Consider the following 18,585-nt stretch of genomic DNA (forward strand, 5'->3'; position numbering starts at 1 on the left):
GCAGAAAGTTCGAAATTTTCATTTGAATAAGCACACTACAAATACATGCTTTGCATTTTGACAATAAATCATATCACAACTTAAAATATATTTAATCTTAATTTTTGTTCTCATTAGTATCAACTTAGAAAATATTTATAAAACTGATTGACTTGCAAGAACTACTTTAATTCCAAGAAATTTTTTGTCCTTTTTGCACATAGAATCAGAAATTTGAAAGATGATTTGTTAAGAGGTACTACCCCTAAAATACTTGGTTTTAGTATCTTGTTTGTGTATTGTGTGTGTATACATATATGTATGTACCCGCATACATACACACACACAGGTATGTGTGCCAATTCTGTGCTGTTTTCATTTTGCTACAGTCACATTGCTACATTGTATCACAATTCAATATTCTGCCTATCTGCCTTTACCATAGGCTCTAAGTCCCATGAAAAACATGGGGCATCCCCCCTTATCTCGGCATTTCCAAGACCTGGCTCAGTACCTGACATGTAATAGCTGGTCAATAAACGTTGCATTGTTCTTTACTGCAATGTATTGTCCCAAACCACATTTTCACACACTGTTAGCAGACTTACACTGATCCTGCAATATGTGAGTGGGATCTCAAGGTTTCATATACAGAACACTCTGAATACTAAATCACCTCTTGGGATACTGCAGTGCTCATTAGCATAATTAAACCCTCTAAGAAACTAAAATTACCCAAAATAAATCTTTTTAGCATTGCTTAAGTAATAAACACATTTTCTAACATTTGCTTTTTTATTTTTTCCCTTGATGTCCCATATATTCCAATTTTAGAAGCAGATTACATTAAGATAGAAATAAAGTGACTGGAGTGTTATTTGCCTTAAACATAGGTTAAGAATGACATGAATTTACATACTAAATTCATTTCAGGAAATAGGTACAGCTTTTTTAGAGAGCTTGCAATCTTGTGTGGTAAATAACTTATTAAGAAAAGTAGAGAATTTTGAATTAATTATATAAAGAATTTACATGGCAGTTGTGTATAAGGTGACAGTTATTATTTTGTCACCTAAAATTTCAGTGAGCATCTCAAAATACAACAGTCCTTAAAATTCTCCTAATATTACTGTCTTATTATAGAAAATGCAATTGTGTATCACCCTGTATTTGTGAGCTAGCTTATGGTTGTAATTGGGAAGATTCAATATTATAAAAACGTCAACTCTTGCTACATTAATTCTTTTTTTAAAAATTTTATTTAATGAACATAAATTTCTCAAGTACAGCTTATGGATTACAATAGCTTCCCCCCCCACCATAACTTCCCTCCCACCCATAACACTCCCCTCTCCCACCCCCTCTCCTCTTCCATTCACATCAAGATTAATTTTTAATTATCTTTATATACAGAAGATCAATTTAGCATATATTAAGTAAAGATTTCAACAGTTTGCACCCACACAGAAACACAAAGTGTAAAATACTATTTGAGTACTAGTTATAGCATTAATTAAACACCTAAGAATAATTGTGTATTAATTACAGAGTTCATTAAGTAAAGTATTAAGCTCTTTTTTTCTTTTTTTTTTTGGTTTTTTTTTTTTGTTTTTTTGTTTTTTTTTTTTTTTTTTGGCTCACCTGGCCAAATTTCTTTGTGCCTGTGCCGGCAGTATTACAGATATCAAATGAGTCATCTTTTCTCTCTCTCCCTGTAAATTTCCGAATTAGCATCAGTGATGGCAAGGAAAGGTTCTATAAAAGACAGGTGTTACCAGCACTGGCCTCATTTTAAAGTTTGAGTTTTTGTAAAATTTCAATTGTGCTTCTCTTTTTTTTTTCTTTTTTCTTTTTGACAGGCAGAGTGGACAGTGAGAGAGAGACAGAGAGAAAGGTCTTCCTTTTGCCATTGGTTCACCCTCCAATGGCCGCCGCGGTTGGCGTGCTGCGGCCGGCGCACCACGCTGATCCAATGGCAGGAGCCAGGGGCTTATCCTGGTCTCCCATGGGGTGCAGGACCCAAGCACTTGGGCCATCCTCCACTGCACTCCCTGGCCACAGCAGAGAGCTGGCCTGGAAGAGGGGCAACCGGGACAGAATCCGGTGCTCTGACCGGGACTAGAACCCGGTGTGCCGACGCCGCTAGGCAGAGGATTAGCCTATTGAGCCACGGCGCCGGCCAATTGTCTTTTTTGTTTGTTTGTTATATAGTTTTTATTTTGTATTTAATAAATGTGAATTTACAAAGTGCAACTTTTGTATTGTTGTGGCTTCCCCCCCCCCAACCTCCCTCCCTCCCGTGGCCCTCCCCTCTTCCACTCCCTCTCCCATCCTGCCCTTCATCGGGTTTCATTTTCAATTACCTTCATATACTGAAGATCAACTTAGTATATACTAAGCAAGGATTTCAACAGGCTGCATTCACACAACCACACAAGGTATAGGGTATTGTTCATCTAGTAGTGTTTTTAAGTTTCATAGTAAAACACATTAAGGACAGAGATCCTACGTGGGGAGCATGTACCCAGTGACTCCCATTGTTGATTTAACAATTGGCACTCTTATTTATGACGTCAGCAATCACCCAAGACTCTTGCTATGAGCTGTCTAGGCTATGGAAGTCCCTTGAGTTCACCAACTCTGAACTTGTTTAGTCAAGGCCATGTCACAGTGGAGGTTCCTTCCTCCCTTCGGAGAAAGGCGCCTCTCTCCTTGATGGCCTGTTCCTTCTGCTGGAGTCTTGTTCACCAGGATCTTTCATTTAGATTGTTTTTTGCCACTGTGTCATGGCTTTCCATGCCTGTGAGACTCTCATGGACCTTTTAGGCAGATCCGAATGTCCCAAGGGTTGATTCTGAGGCAGGAGTGTTGTTTTGGGCATTTGCCATTCTATGAGTCTGCTGTGTGTCCTGCTTCCACCGCAGGATCATTCTCTCCCTTTTAATTCTATCCTTCATTATTTGCTTACACTGGTCTTATTTGTGAAATCTCTTCGACACATACCCTATCTTTTTGATCGGTTGTGTATTTGTACTTATCACTTTACCAAGTGCGCTGGCATTGGTGCCTGCCTCCTTGGTAAGATTGAGTTGAAATCCCCTGGCACATTTCTAGTTCCACCCTTGGAGGTAAGTACGAGTGAGCATGTGCCAACCTATATATCTCCTCCCTCTCTTATTCCCACTCCTATGTTTAACAGAGATCACTTTTCTGTTAATTTTAAATGCTTAAGAATGATTGTGCATTGATTACAGAGTTCAACCAGTGGTCTTATGTAGAACAAACAGAGCAACAACAACAACAACAACAACAACAAAAATACTAAAAGGGATAAAATAGTAAGTTGTTCCTCAACAGTCTAGACAGGGACTGATCATGTCATTTTCTCTCCTAGTGTCCATTTCACTTCAAAGGGTATCATTTTAGATGCTCGTTTAGTTGCCATCGATCAGGGAGAACATATGATATTTGTCCCTTTTGGACTGGCTTATTTCACTTCCAGCTTCCTCCATTCTGTTGTAAATGCCCGGATTTCATTGTTTTTTACTGCTGTATAGTGTTCCATAGAGTACATATCCCATAGTCTCTTTATCCAGTCATCCGTTGATGGACATTTAGGTTGATTCCATGTCTTAGCTATTGTGAATTGAGCTACAACAAATATTGAGGTGCAAATGGCTCTTTTTTTCTCCCCTTTAACTCCATTTGGGTAAATTCCAAGGAGTGGGATGGCTGGGTCCTGTGGTAGTGCTATATTCAGGTTTCTGAGGACTCTCCAAACTGTCTTCCATAGTGTTTTTACCAGTTTGCATTCCCACCAACAGTGGATTAGTGTCCCTTTTTTCCCACATCCTCGCCAGCATCTGTTGTTGGTTGATTTCTGTATGTAAGCCAATCTAACCGGAGTGAGGTGGAACCTCATTGTGGTTTTGATCTGCATTTCCCTGATGGCTAGGGATCCTGAGCATTTTTTCATGTGTCTGTTGGTCATTTGGATTTCCTCTTTTGAAAAATGTCTGTTAAGGTCCTTGGCCCATTTTTTTATTGGGTTGTTTGTTTTGATTTTGTGGTGTTTTTTGATCATTTTATAGATTCTAGTTGTTAATTCTTTATCTGTTGTGTAGTTTGCAAATAACGTCTCCCATTCTGTTGGTTGCCTCTTCACTTTCCTGACTGTTTCCTTTGCTGTAAAGAAACTCTTCAATTTGAGGTAATCCCATTTGTTTATTTTACCTTTGATTACCCGTGCCTCTGGGGTCTTCTCCAGGAATTCTTAGTTTGTTCCAATATCTTGAAGGGTTTCCCCTATGCTCTCAGTTACTTTCATGGTGTCGTGGTGCATCTCTAGTTTTTTGATCCATGTTGAGTGGATTTTTGTATAAGGTGTAAGGTAGGGGTCTTGCTTCATACTTCGACATGTGGACATCCAGTTTTCCCAGAACCATTTGTCGAAGAGGCTGTCCTTGTTCCAGGGGTTGGTTTTAGGTCCTTTGTCAAATATGAGTTGGTTGTAGATGTTTGGATTGATCTCCGGTGTTTCTATTCTGTTCCATTGGTCTATCCATCTGTTTTTGTACCAGTACCAGGCTGTTTTGATTATAACTGCCCTGTAGTATGTCCTGACATCTGGTATTGTGATGCCTCTGGCTTTGTTTTTGTTGTACAAGATTGCTTTGGCTATTCGAGGTCTTCTGTGTCTCCACATGAATTTCAGCATCATTTTTTTCTAGGTCTTTGAAGAATGACTTTGGTATTTTGATTGGTATTGCATTGAACTGGTAAATTGCTTTTGGGAGAATGGACATTTTGATGATATTGATTCTTCCAATCCATGAGCATGGCAGGTTTTTCCATTTTTTTTGTGTAGTCTTCTATTTCTTTCTTTAATGTTTTGTAATTTTCATCATAGAGGTCTTTGACATCCTTGGTTAAATTTATTCCAAGGTACTTTATTGTTTTTGTGGCTATCGTGAATGGGATTGATCTTAGAAGTTCTTCCTTGGCCCTGGCATTATCTGTGTATACAAAGGTGTTGATTTTTGAGCATTGACTTTGTATCCTGCTACTTTACCAAACTCTTCTGAGTTCCAATAGTCCCTTATAGGAGTTTATCAGGTCCCCTATATATAGTATCATATCATCTGCAAATAGGGATAGTTTAACTTCCTCCTTTCCCATTTGTATTCTTTTAATTTCTTTTTCTTGCCTGATGGCCCTGGCTAACACTTCTAGGACTATATTGAATAGCAATGGTGAGAGTGGGCATCCCTGTCTGGTGCCAGTTTTCAATGGAAATGCCTCCAACTTTTCCCCATTCAATAGGATGCTGGCCATTGGTTTATCAAAGACTGCCTTAATTGTGTTGAGGAATGTTCCTTCTAACCCCAATTTGCTTAGGGTTTTCATCATGAAAGGGTGTTGTATTTTGTCAAATGCTTTCTCTGCATCTATTGAGATAATCATATGATTTTTGTTTCTCAATTTATAAATGTGGTGTATTACATTGATTGACTTTCAAATATTGAACCATCCCTGCATACCAGGGATAAATCCCACTTGGTCTGGGTGAATGATCTTTCTGATGTGCAGTTGGATTCGGTTTGCCAGAATTTTGTTGAGTATTTTTGCATCTATGTTCATCAGGGAGATAGGTCTGTAGTTTTCTTTCTCTGTTGTGTCTTTTCCGGGCTTAGGAATTAAGGTGATATTGGCTTTGTAGAAAGAATTTGGGTGGATTCCCTCCCTTCCAATTGTTTTGAATAACTTGAGACGAACTGGGGTTAGTTGTTCTCTAAATGTCTGGTAGAATTCGGCAGTGAAGCCATCCGGTCCTGGGCTCTTCTTTTTCGGTTTTATGTTTATTACTGATTTAATTTCTTCCATGGTTATGGGTCTGTTTAGATTTTCTATATCTTCACGACTCAGTTTAGGAAGGTTGTATGTGTCCAGGAATCTATCCATTTCTTCCAGGTTCCCCAATTTGTTAGCATACATCATGTAGTGGTTTCTGATGATTCTTTTTATTTCTGTTATGTCTGTTGTTACATTTCCATTACTATCTTTGATTTTACAGATTTGGGTCTTCTCTCTCCTTTTTTTGGTTAGTTGGGCCAATAGTGTGTCGATTTGGTTTATTTTTTCAAAGAACCAGCTCCTGGTTTTGTCGATCTTTTGTATTTTTTTTTTGTTGTTGTTGTTGTTGTTTCAATTCTGTTTATTTCTTCTCTGATCTTTAGTATTTCTTTCCTCCTTCTGGATTTGAGCTTGATTTGCTGCTGTTTTTCTAAATCCTTGAGGTGCATGGAGAGTTCATTTGTTTGGTTCCTTTCCAGTTTCTTGATGTAGGCACCAACTGCTATAAACTTTCCTCTTAGCACTGCTTTTGCTGTGTCCCACAGGTTTTGATAGGTTGTGTTATCTTTTTCATTTGTTTCTAGAAATCTTTTGATTTCCCTATTAATTTCTTCAATGACCCACTGTTCGTTTAGGATCATGTTGTCCATTCTCCATTTATTTGCATATGGTGTAGAGATTCTTGGGTTGTTGATTTCGAGTTTCACTGCGCTATGGTCTGAGAAGCTGCATGGTATAGTTTCATTTTTATTTGAATTTGTTGAGGCTTCCTTTATGGCCTAGTATATGGTCAATCCTAGAGAACGTTCCATGTACTGGGGAGAAATACGTGAACTCTGTGGCTGTGGGGTGGAAGGTTCTGAAGATATCTATTAGGTCTATTTGGTCTATAGCATCAATTAACTCTGTTGTTTCCTTGTTGAATTTCTGTCTGGTTGATCTGTCCATTGGTGAGAGTGGGGCATTGAAGTCCCCTGTTACTATTGTATTTCAATCTACATCTCCCTTTAAATTCTTTAGTAATTCTTTCAGGTAGCCAGGCGCCCTGTAATTAGGTGTGTATACATTTATAATAGTAATGTCTTCATGTTGGATAGATCCTTTAATCATTATATAGTGCCCTTCTCTGTCTATTTTAATAGTTTTTATGTTAAAGTCTATTTTGTCTGATATCAGGATGGCCACAGCAGCTCTTTTTTCATTTCTGTTAGCTTGGAGTATCTTTTTCCATCCTTTCACTTTCAGTCTGCGTGCATCTTTGCTGATAAGGTATGTCTCCTGAAGGCAGCATATAGATGGATTCTCTTTCTTGATCCAATCAGCTAGTCTATGTCTTTTGGTAGTAGAATTAAGAGCATTCACATTCAGTGTGATTACTGTTAAGTACTGTCTTTTCCCATTCATGTTTCCTAAATGAGCTGTTTATGTATTTTGAACTTTGTTGGTAAGTTACTCTACATTTGCTTTTTTTTTTGTAGTTAAGTTCTTGTTTTTGTATTTCTGTGTGCAGCACGTCTTTGAGCAAGTGTTGTAGGGTTGGACGCGTGGATACAAATTCTTTCAGTTTCAGTTTGTCTTGGAAGATCTTTATTTCCCCTTCATTCATAAATGATAGCTTTGCAGGGTATAGTATTCTAGGTTGGCATTGTTTGTCTTTTAAAACTTGAAATATATCATGCCATTGTCTCCTTGCCTGTAGTGTTTGCGATGAGAAGTCTGGGATGAGTCTGATTAACTTACCCCTGAATGTGATTTGTTGTTTTTCTCTGGCACATTTTAGGATTTGTTCTTTGTGTGTCACTGAGCTGAGTGTTGCCACAATGTGTCGCGGTGAATTTCTCTTTTGGTCTACCCTGTTTGGAGTCCTGGCTATCTGTTGAATTTGCCTGTTATCCAGCTGCCTTTCTTTGAAGTTTTCTGATATTATTTCATTGAAAACACCTTCCAATCCATTCTCTCTTTCCACCCCCTCAGGGAATCCTATTATCCGAACATTACACCGTTTGATTGAATCTTGTAGGTCTCCGACCATATTTTTTAATTTTTTAATTTCTTCTTCCTGCATTTGAATGACTGTATTATTTCTGGAAGTTTGTCTTCGAATTCTGATATTCGGTCTTCTATTTCATCTGTTCGATTTCCGAGGGATTCCACGGTGTTTTTTATATGGTCAATTGAGTTTTTCATTTCTAGTATTTTTTTTTTTTTTTTGACAGGCAGAGTGGACAGTGAGAAAGAGACAGAGAGAAAGGTCTTCCTTTTGCCGTTGGTTCACCCTCCAATGGCCACCGCGGTAGCGCGCTGCGGCCGGCGCACCGTGCTGATCCGATGGCAGGAGCCAGGTGCTTATCCTGGTCTCCCATGGGGTGCAGGGCCCAAGCACTTGGGCCATCCTCCACTGCACTCCCTGGCCACAGCAGAGAGCTGGCCTGGAAGAGGGGCAACCGGGACAGGATCGGTGCCCCAACCGGGACTAGAACCCGGTGTGCCGGCGCCGCAAGGCGGAGGATTAGCCTAGTGAGCCGCGGCGCCGGCCTCATTTCTAGTATTTTATTCTGGCTTCTCTTTAGGATCTCTAATCCTTGGGCTTGTTTTTTGTTCAGCTCTCGACACTGTTTCTCATTATTTCTAAGTAATCTGATTATTAATTTTCTGAATTCTTTTTCTGGCATGGTTTCAAATTCTTCTTCAGCCTCTGTTATGGTTGGTTTAGCCTGCTCCATTGGCGAGTTTATATGTTCTTCTGTATTCTTATTGTGGGTTTTTGTTTTGTTTTTTGGCATTCCATCTGGGTGGTTTGTTAGGTTGATTTCCCTCTGCTATGGGCTGCTGTGAATCTGTACCAATATCCAGTGTAAGCAGGCTGCTCTGCCTTCTAGAGTTTGTTTGTTTATTTTTTACTTATTTATTTATTTTTTGTAACTTGAGTGGGCTGGTGTCAGGGCTTTGAAGTGCCAATCTCCACCTCTTGGGGGTGTTTCCTTGTTCCTATGTTCGCCCTTACGTGTCTGTGCCTGGGGTTCATTGGTCAGCCACTCTCTCTCACTGCACCTCCTGCGTGAGGAGTGTCAAGTAGCTCCAGACCACCTTTGGACTCCCCCCCTGCTGCTTCCCCCTTTGGAGCAGAGGCCAGCCTCCTTTAAGCCTGAATGTAAACAAACAAGATGGCTGCACTCTGCCCACTGCATCTCTGATTGTGGGTTGGGCGGCTCCTAAGGATCCTGGAGTTTTTGATCCCTCAGTTCATCCCCCTGGATCCTGCCCTCTTCCCGCGGACGCTATTCAATTTTTTTTTTTTTCTGCTAACTTGAGTAGACTGGTGTCACGGCTTTGAGCTGCCCTCCCTCGCTGCCCGCCCCTGCACAATGAGTGTCCGTGTCGCTCCACTCCACCTTTGGGCTCCGCCCCCGGAGGTTAGTGTGGAGGCAGAGGCAGTTCTCCTTTAAGCCCAAATGTAAACAAACAAGATGGCTGCTTCCCACCTGCTGAAGCTCCGATTTGGGGGGGATCCTGGATTGTTTAGTCCCTCAATTAGACCCCCTGAATCGTGCACTCCTTCTGCAGGGGCTACTCACTCTGTTCCGTTTTCTATTTCCTCCCCCACTCAGTGGTGTGTGTCTCAGTGTCTGTCCCAGGGTGGGTTGGGGGAGGGGCGGCGGCAGCTGTTACAGCCGTGCTGGTGCTGGGCCAGCGCCCTGTCTCACCTGGGCTTCCAGTGCTGGTGCGTACACACTCCTGCTGGTGTCCTGCTCTTCAGGCGTCCGCGTCCTCCTCGCAGGTCCACCCTGTCTCCCCAGTTTCGGAAGAGCTTCCCTTTCCCCAAAACTTCAAATTCTCACCCTTCTTTGCACCTTCCCTTCCCGGACCATCAGTGTGCTCCCTTCCTATTCCGCCATCTTGGAACTCTCTCCCCTACATTAATTCATATTTAAGTTAGTTTACAATTTAAAACAATAGTGTAGAAATATGGAAACTTATTTTAGACTTTGTGTGATTAAATCAGAGTGCAAACTTACAGGGTGATTCAGTTGAAGAGACACAATAAGAGTATGGACTATAAACTACTAGAACATGATAAAGTTTTAATAAATAAGACAGTATGATACAAAGAAATAGAACAGAAATACAACCAGATTCATATGGAAAGTTAGTGTACTTAAGAAACGATGTGAATGCAAAAAAGTAAAAATTTAAGTTGGCTCCATATCTGGCTCCTTAAACAGACAAAATCCCAAGAAGACCAAATGTTGAAATGAACTAACATAGTAGGAATCGGAATAAATAATCTAACTTTAAAGACAGAAAAAAAAGTGACAGGGCCAAGATGAATATGCAAAGCATTCAGAGAATCAACGGGAAACTTGTAAGGGAGACAGGCTTACCTTGGGGAGGATGCTGCACTGAGAGCTTGCCTGGGCTCACTCTCTGCCTCTCTCCCCCGACCTCTATCTCTACCACTCAAATAAAAAAACAATAATCTTATGAATTCCGTTGATTGCTTTTTTTAATTTATAAACATTGATGTTTAAAATCTCTTTTTCACTCCACCCCAATAAGCCATGGGTTGGTACAGCATTCATAAAAAGGAGATACCAACACAAAAGCCGAATATCTCCCACACTGACACAAAAAGCCAAAAACTGTGTATGCATTTCCAAACGGACCCTGAAGAAGCTAGTAATATGGCTTTATTAGAGTCAGACACGCCTTTTAATACAGCACACACAGACACCCCATTCTAGAACTAATCTTCAGGGATATCCCAACACCCAGAAAAACACCAAAACACTGCAAGGTACGTTTATTTTGTTTATATCAAAACATCTTTCTTGGGGCTAGCATAGTGCGTAAAGCAGTCACCTGCAATGCTGGCCTCCCTTATGGGCACTGGTTTGAGTCCCAGCCGCTACACTTTCTATCCAGCTCCCTGCTAATGGCCTGGGAAAAGCAGTGGAGGATGGCCCAAGTGCTTGGGCCTGTCTTGAGACCTGGATGAAGCCTCTGGCTCCTGGTTTTGACCTGGCCCAGCCAGCACTGTTGGGGCCATCTGGGGAGTGAACCAATGGATGGAGATCTTTCTCTCTCTCTCTCTGTCTCTCACTCTCTTCATCTTTCCCTCTCTCTCTGTAATTCTGACTTTCAAATATATATATGTGTGTGTGTATATATATATATATATATATATATATATATATATATATAAACTTTCTTTGCCCCGTCTCATCCTCTCACCCCATTTCAGATTGGCTTGCAAGTATATTTTAATCATTTAGTAATTTTTTATCATTTTTAGAAAAATATTATGCAGCAATGATTTTAATAAGTGACACACAAAAGGGAGGAGTAGAGAAGGGACACCAAATGGGAAGACCAAGTCAGGTCACACTGTGGCTTGAGGAGGGCAGGGACGGCTAAGGGGACACAGTGGCTGCAGGGCGGCGCAGCTCCTCTCTGGTGAGAACCCACAGCCACCCTGAGGCCGGCAGGCACCCCTCTTCACATGACTCTATAGCGCATTTTGTTTCAGGAGGGAAAGAAACATCATCCTGGGGTCTGTAAAGAATTGGTTCTGGCAAGAGTCTTGTTCATTGTGTTCCAAATAATGTGGACAAGAGAGTGTGGGTGGAAACCTTCAAACTTGAAGCATCAAAGGTTATAGATTCTGGAGGCGGTAAAGTGATATTTGAATCCCCTGGGTGATTCCACTTTGGAGGACTCCTCACATCCCAAGCTCTCTTCAGTTTTTTCCAGATGACAACATAGTCTTGCCACTGCCTTCAATCTCCAAATGTATTGAAGTATGAGAAGATACAGTCAGAGTAGATAAATCCTAAAAAAATTTCAGAAAGCCTGAGGCTCTGCATCACAGAAACAGTTCATCTCATTTAGCAAAGCACATTGAGTACATGGAAACTTCAGAATGCTGGTATGTATTTCCTAAGATACATAATCAGCTTGACATTGCTACTCGTAGTTCTTTTAAATCTGCTTTATAATATGAAAGTTCCACGAAGGTAAGGATGATGTGTTATCCCTTTATTTTTGGTTATCTTACCATATACAAGGAAGGGCCAGTAATGAGTGTTATATGTTTCAACTAACTTATTCCATTTCTCAATCCTATCAGATAATTGGCATTAATAATGTTTCCGTTTTATTGTTGACAAAATAGGCCCAGAAATTAATCAACTTGCCCTAGATCAAACATAACTCTGGCGCCAGAGTCTAAATTCTTAGCCATTGTGTGGTATTGTCCTGGTACTGAATTGTATTATTGTGCTTCATGTAGTTGTGAGTTGCACAGAAAAATAGACTTTAAGATGGTGTGGGTCTTGGAGCCTGGTGATGACAAAAACAAACTATGGGTATTTGTTCCAGAGTCAAGAATTATGAGAACCAAGCTCTCACAAAAAATTTGAGTTGCCACAGTATGAATGATATTTATGCTTAACTATCACTGCTGTGATTATTATTTGAATTTCCAGCAAGAAGTTAAAATGAAGTACAGCAGATATAACACATTCGAATTCAATGTAAAGGCCGCTGTAGAATAACTGATACAGTGAAATAACTGATCCTTACTTGGCGTGATGAGGCAGAGAGAGTGGGAGATTATCTTTCATGGATGCTGTTGAAAAAAGTCTCAAAGTGGTAAATCAGCTTCTTCAAAGAATTGTCAGCCTATAGAAAGTGGTTTAATTCTCAACAAATGATATACTGAGCATAAAGACTTCAATTGACTTGAGAAAAGTGAAATATGTAGGATAGAATGTCAGCTGTATTTATTATTCAATATCAACTTAAAAATACACCTACAATTTACTTAGAACACTGCTAGGACGAGACTGGGAGCGTTCAGGGTGGTTTGGCCATAGACCACATATATATACTTTCTTTTTTTAATTTAAATTTTTTTTTTTTGACAGGCAGAGTGGACAGTGAGAGAGAGAGACAGAGAGAAAGGTCTTCCTTTGCCGTTGGTTCACCGTCCAATGGCCGCTGCGGCTGGCACACCGCGTTGATCCGAAGCCAGGAGCCAGGTGCTTCTCCTGGTCTCCCATGGGGTGCAGGGCCCAAGCACTTGGGCCATCCTCCACTGCCTTCCCGGGCCATAGCAGAGAGCTGGCCTGGAAGAGGGGCAACTGGGACAGAATCCGGCACCCCGACCAGGACTAGAACCCAGTGTGCCGGCACCGCTAGGCGGAGGATTAGCCTGTTGAGCCACGGTGCCGGCCATACATATATATATTTTCTAAATGGAATTTTGTCTAGTACACCAAGACACATTTACTTAGATAACTTTTATCTTAAGTATGCTTTATTATTTTGAGAAAATTGACAGACAACTTTTGATGGAGAACCAAGAGACACCTTTTCAAAGTGCACAATATCTGTTCCTAAAAAGAAATACAATTGATGGGACCAGCGCCGTGGCTCACTTGGCTAATCCTCCATCTGCAGCACCAGCATCCCATATGGGCACCAGTTCTAGTCCCAGTTGCTCCTCTTCCAGTCCAGCTCTCTGCTGTGGCCGGGGAGGGCAGTGGAGGATGGCCCAAGTGATTGGGCACCTGCATCCATGTGGGAGACCGGGAGGAAGCGCCTGGCTCCTGGCTTCGGATCAGCGCAGCGCCAGCCATAGTGGCCATTTGGGGAGTGAACCAGCAGAAGGAAGACCTTTCTCTCTCTCTCTCTCTCTCTCACTGTCTAACTCTACCTGTCAAATAAATGAAAAAAAAATACAATTGAACATTTTATTTGCTATTGGGAAGCTGGAAAAATTATAGTCATTCTACCTTTTTCTACTGGTCAAGTTCATAATATCTGGATATGTGTGTCTTGTGTTCCTCTGTGTGTGTGCGTCTGTGTGTGTGCTTCTGAATATGCCACTTACCATTCTGTTTTATTTCTATTTCATGATCATATGGAACCTATGCAGTTACTTTGACCTCAAATGTTTAATTCAACAAGCAGAAATAGGACCCTTTCTTTCAATAAAACCCACTTATTTTGCTTTAGAAATTATGAAACAAAGCCAGCAGGTGCCTGAGATGGAGTACTTGAAATCATCATGATTTCAAAGTGTCTCCTGCATTTTATACATTGTTCCCTCTGTGTTCTGGCAATTGACACTCAGGTCCTCTCAGTGAGTGAGTAAGCAGCCGGTGAGTACCAGCGGTGTCAAGGCACAGTCATAATTTCCATTGAGTTTGCTCAGTTAGGCAGGGCAGAAATTAAATGTGAGAATGCTGCCCACTCTGTATGTTCTTCTGTGCAGCCGCACAGAACATAGCAAAGACATTTCTACTAGTGCTATGGTTGGGCTTTTTAATTTCTCTGTTATAAGGAATTAATAAATCACAGTTACTATTTGAATTCATTTTTTCATCATGGAGGAGGCAAGATAAAGGAGAGCATTTCAAAGGACTCCTGGAAAACAGAATTAAAAAATCCAGCTTATTTTGGTAAAAAAAAAATTCTGAAGTTTATGCGTAGTTGTTTCTGAATGTAAATTTTGAAGACCAATGTGCATGGATTTCAAAGACTTTGGGCATCAAAATAAACACATTTTCAAATGTTTCTGAGGTGATATTTTTGAAGTTTTCTCGATTCATGTTCATCAAAAATTGAGCATATGCTGCAGATCCAATTATAGCACTTAAGCTGGGTGCCCAAGCTCTAGCCCTCGGTCACCCACCTAGAGCTACTTTTACCCTATACATTGATGGACCTTTAGACAAGAACAATACAAACACAACAGGCCCCAAACTAGACACATATCTCTTACTTATTAAGATTTATTTATTTTATTTGAAAGGCAGAGGGAGAGAGAGAGAGAAAAAGAGAGATGGAGGTCTTCCATCCACTGGTTCACTTTCCAATTGGCCACAATGGCTGCCGCTGCACCAATCCAAAGCCAGGAGCTTCTTCTGGGTCTCCCACATGGGTGCAGGGCCCTTTTCCAGGCCATAGCAGAGAGCTAGATTGGAAATGGAGCATCTGGGACTTGAACTGGTGCCCACATGGGATGCCGGCACTGTAGGTGATGGCTTTAGCAGATGCACAATAGCGCTGGCCCCAAGATGCATATCTTTTTAAATCACTTGCTGACTTGATGCTTTGTCACAGTTTTCTATCCAAACCTGAACTTTTACCTTCTAATTCTTTCTTTACCTTGCCTTCATTTTCTTTATTTGTTTTAATGGTATTTACTGTTTCTTTGATTTTACGAAAATGGCATATTATTTTTAAAGCTTAGAAATTGCTAGAAGTTTTAAAATAAAAAAAAAAAATCCTTGAATATATCCTGATTTTTATCAGGCAGCTTTTTGCTACTATAACTATGTTTCCAAGGCAAACTGCTTATGAAGGAGAGAGAGGTTTATTGGCTCACAGTTTGGGAGGTACAAGATCCAATCAGCATGATATACCCTCTAACAATGGCCCCTAACAATGGCAGATACCAAAACACATGAGGAGGTAGGATCGCAAATAAGCAGGACACAGAGATGTGGTTCCAATCAGGGGTTTTTATGGGACTTTCAATGATTAAATTACTTGAAAGGCAGAGTGATAGAGAGAAAAGGAGGGAGAGGAGAAGGAGAGAAAAAGAAAGAGAGAGGGAGAAAAAGAATCTTCCAAATGGATGCAGTAGCCAAGTCTCAACTGCAGAGAGACTCTTTCTTGGTCTCCCTTGCAGGTGGCAGGGACTCCAGTACTTGCACCATCATCTGCTGCCTTCCAAGGCACATTAGCAGGAGGATTGATTGGAAGCAGAGCGGCCAGGACTGGTACCAGGAGTCTCATAGCAGTGGCTTAAGCTGCTGAGACACAACACCACTCCAACCCCTAACTTTAGAGAACTGAAGACATCACATGGGAACTACCATCCCAGGGCACAGCCTCAGTGATCTAAGGATACCCTGCTAGGCCTCACCTCCTAAAGGTTCCACCACTGCCTGATAGTGCCACCTGCGGACCATGGCACTTATACATGGGCCCTTAGGGGAGTTCAGCATCCAAATCATAGTAAAATCTAAGCATTATTAGTGTTGAGCTACCCTTCACATTTTCCAAGTTTTAATGGTAACTTAACATTGTGATTCCCCGCCCCCAGCACTCCTGACCAGTTGAGCATTTTAAAGGTCTTTTCCTGTAGATTGGTGATATCTGCCATTTTATTTAAATGTGTGTTTTCTTTAGCTATTCCACCTTTTATTGACATAAATTATTCCTTCTTTTGCACATGATTTTAGATTTTAAATTTCATTATCTCAACAACATGTAGTTTATTTGCCTTTCAGCTTTCCCAAACTGGTCACATTTCATCCTAACTTCTGCAGAAGTAATTCTAATGATCCTTTTACCTTGGAAAGTTTTAAAAATTTAGTTCCTGGGCTGGAGAAATAAACACAGAAGCCCAGTTATAATAAATGAATATGCTACAAAACTTGTTTCCTAAAACCATCCATGTTTGAAGACAATAAAGGATTGTGACAGTTATGTTTCATTGCTGTCTCAAGCATCCCATTTGCTTTTCTCATGTCAGATGACTCACATTCTTCCACAGTGGTCATTTTAGCTTGCATTTCTGGTCGCAGAGTTGGGGCCAGATCTGTGATGCAGCAGGTTAAGCCACCACCTTCTGTGCCAACACCTCACGTGGGCAGCAGTTGAAGTTTTCTGGCTGCAACACTTCCCATTCAAGCTCCCTGCTAATGTGCATGGGAAAGCAGTGGAAGATGCCCAAGTACTTGGGCCCCTGCACCGATGTGGGAGACTTGGAAAAAGCTCCTGGTTACTTGCTTTGGATTGGCCCAGCCTCAGACATTGTGGCCATTTGAGCAGTGAACCAGGGAATTGAAGATCTCTCTCTGTCTCTCTTTCAGTATTTAATGTTACACTTAAATGTAATTCATTCTGTTGATCAGCTGCCATTGTTCTGTCTTCTATTCAAAGGTGAAGGCATTTCCTATACTTATATATTTTCATTTTTAATTTTTTAAATTTCCTATACTTACACACTGCATGGCTGAAGCACTATCATTCAGGTTTTCTAATATATGATTGTGGGATTTTTTTTTTGCCCTTATGCACAAATGGGATTTCACTAGATCCAAAGTTCCAACTTAAAATAGGATTTCCAAAGTGTGCACCACATATATAACAATGCTGTAAAATTTCTCTGTGGAATATTGTCATTATTTATCCATTATATCTACATTTGAACATTAAAACCTCAGCTTATTTGCTGTACATTTTGTGATAAAAATTTTTTATGTAAGAGCTTATTAATAAGTATTTGCAATTTTTTATGTAAGAGCTTATTAATAAGTATTTACAATTTACCTAAAAACACACATAGATATGAGATTTTGATCATGATATAAAAGTTTTTCCAGAAATAGAAAATGCCAATTTGCTAAGAAATCTATGCAGAATTATCCCTAATTAAATTTATTCTACCTAACAACAACAAACGAACATACTTAGCAGGTACAATTCGAAATACGCATTGTAGGACCTCTTACATTTGATTAGGAAAGTTCACCACACTATGAAATATTACTGGAGTCAATTGGAGACCTCTTTCTTCTTCCTTCAGACTGTACTGCCTAGACCAGAGACATCAATATCACCAGGTTACATGTTATACGTGTAAATGGATGGAACTCTGCCTCCAAACCTGGCCAGTCAGAAACTGGGAGGGTGGGGTCCTGCAGTCTGAATTTTAACAAACCTTTTCAGGAGAGTTTCATGAGCACTTGATCTAAGAATCATTGATCCAGATGGTTTAAACTACAAGCTTCAGATGGGTCTTGTGCACCTCGACACTGAGAAAGTTGGAGAATCACTAACTAGTACATTACCTTCAGATGGTACTTGTTAGATTAACAAAGATTCATGAGAACCGTAACTATCCCTTCACACTATTCGGCTTTTTTACCTTTTTTTTTTAAGGTAATGAGAAAGTTGGAGAATCACTAACTAGTACATTACCTGCAGATGGTACTTGTTAGATTAACAAAGATTCATGAGAACCTTACCTATCCCTTCACACTAATCGGCTTTTTTACCTTTTTTTAAGGTTTACTTATTTATTTGAAAGGCAGAATTTCAGAGAGAAAGAGCCAAACACAAAGAGAGATCTGCCATCTGTTGGTTCACTCCCCAAATGGCTGCAATGCCAGGAGCTAAGAACTCCATCTGGGTCTCCCACACACGTGGTAGTACTTGGGCTAGCTTCCGCTGTTTCCCAGGTGCAAACGTTAGCAGTGAGATGGGTCAGAAGTGGAGCCTCCAGGGTGCTCATATGGGATGTGGGTGGCTTCAAGAGGTGGGCTACCTGCACCGAAATGCCCCCCTGGATTTATTTTCAGATCAGTTTCCTAGAAGAAAGCAAAGCCCTCAGTAAAGATTGCACGTGCAAGGATGTAGAGAGCTTGGAAAGGCCTGAAACCTGGGCAGAACCCAAGGATGGCAGTTTCGGAGTTTTGCCACGACAGAGGTATGGAAACTTGTGTGTTGGGTGCTGGAAGGCATACACTGGTTTTGTTGACATGTGCGTGCATGTGTGTGTGTGTGTGTGAAATTTGAGTTAAGTGAGAAAATGCTAAATGTGTAGTAAGAATTGAAAGACTAGATAACACTGTAAGGTAGATAGTATCAGTATAGAGAGAAAACAAGCCCAGTAAATTCTGCATCTGTGAAAGCAGCTAACTTCACTATAGTACCTTATTTTAAATAAAAATA

This window comes from Lepus europaeus, chromosome 1 (genome assembly GCF_033115175.1).
Source record: "Lepus europaeus isolate LE1 chromosome 1, mLepTim1.pri, whole genome shotgun sequence".
NCBI lineage: Eukaryota > Metazoa > Chordata > Mammalia > Lagomorpha > Leporidae > Lepus > Lepus europaeus.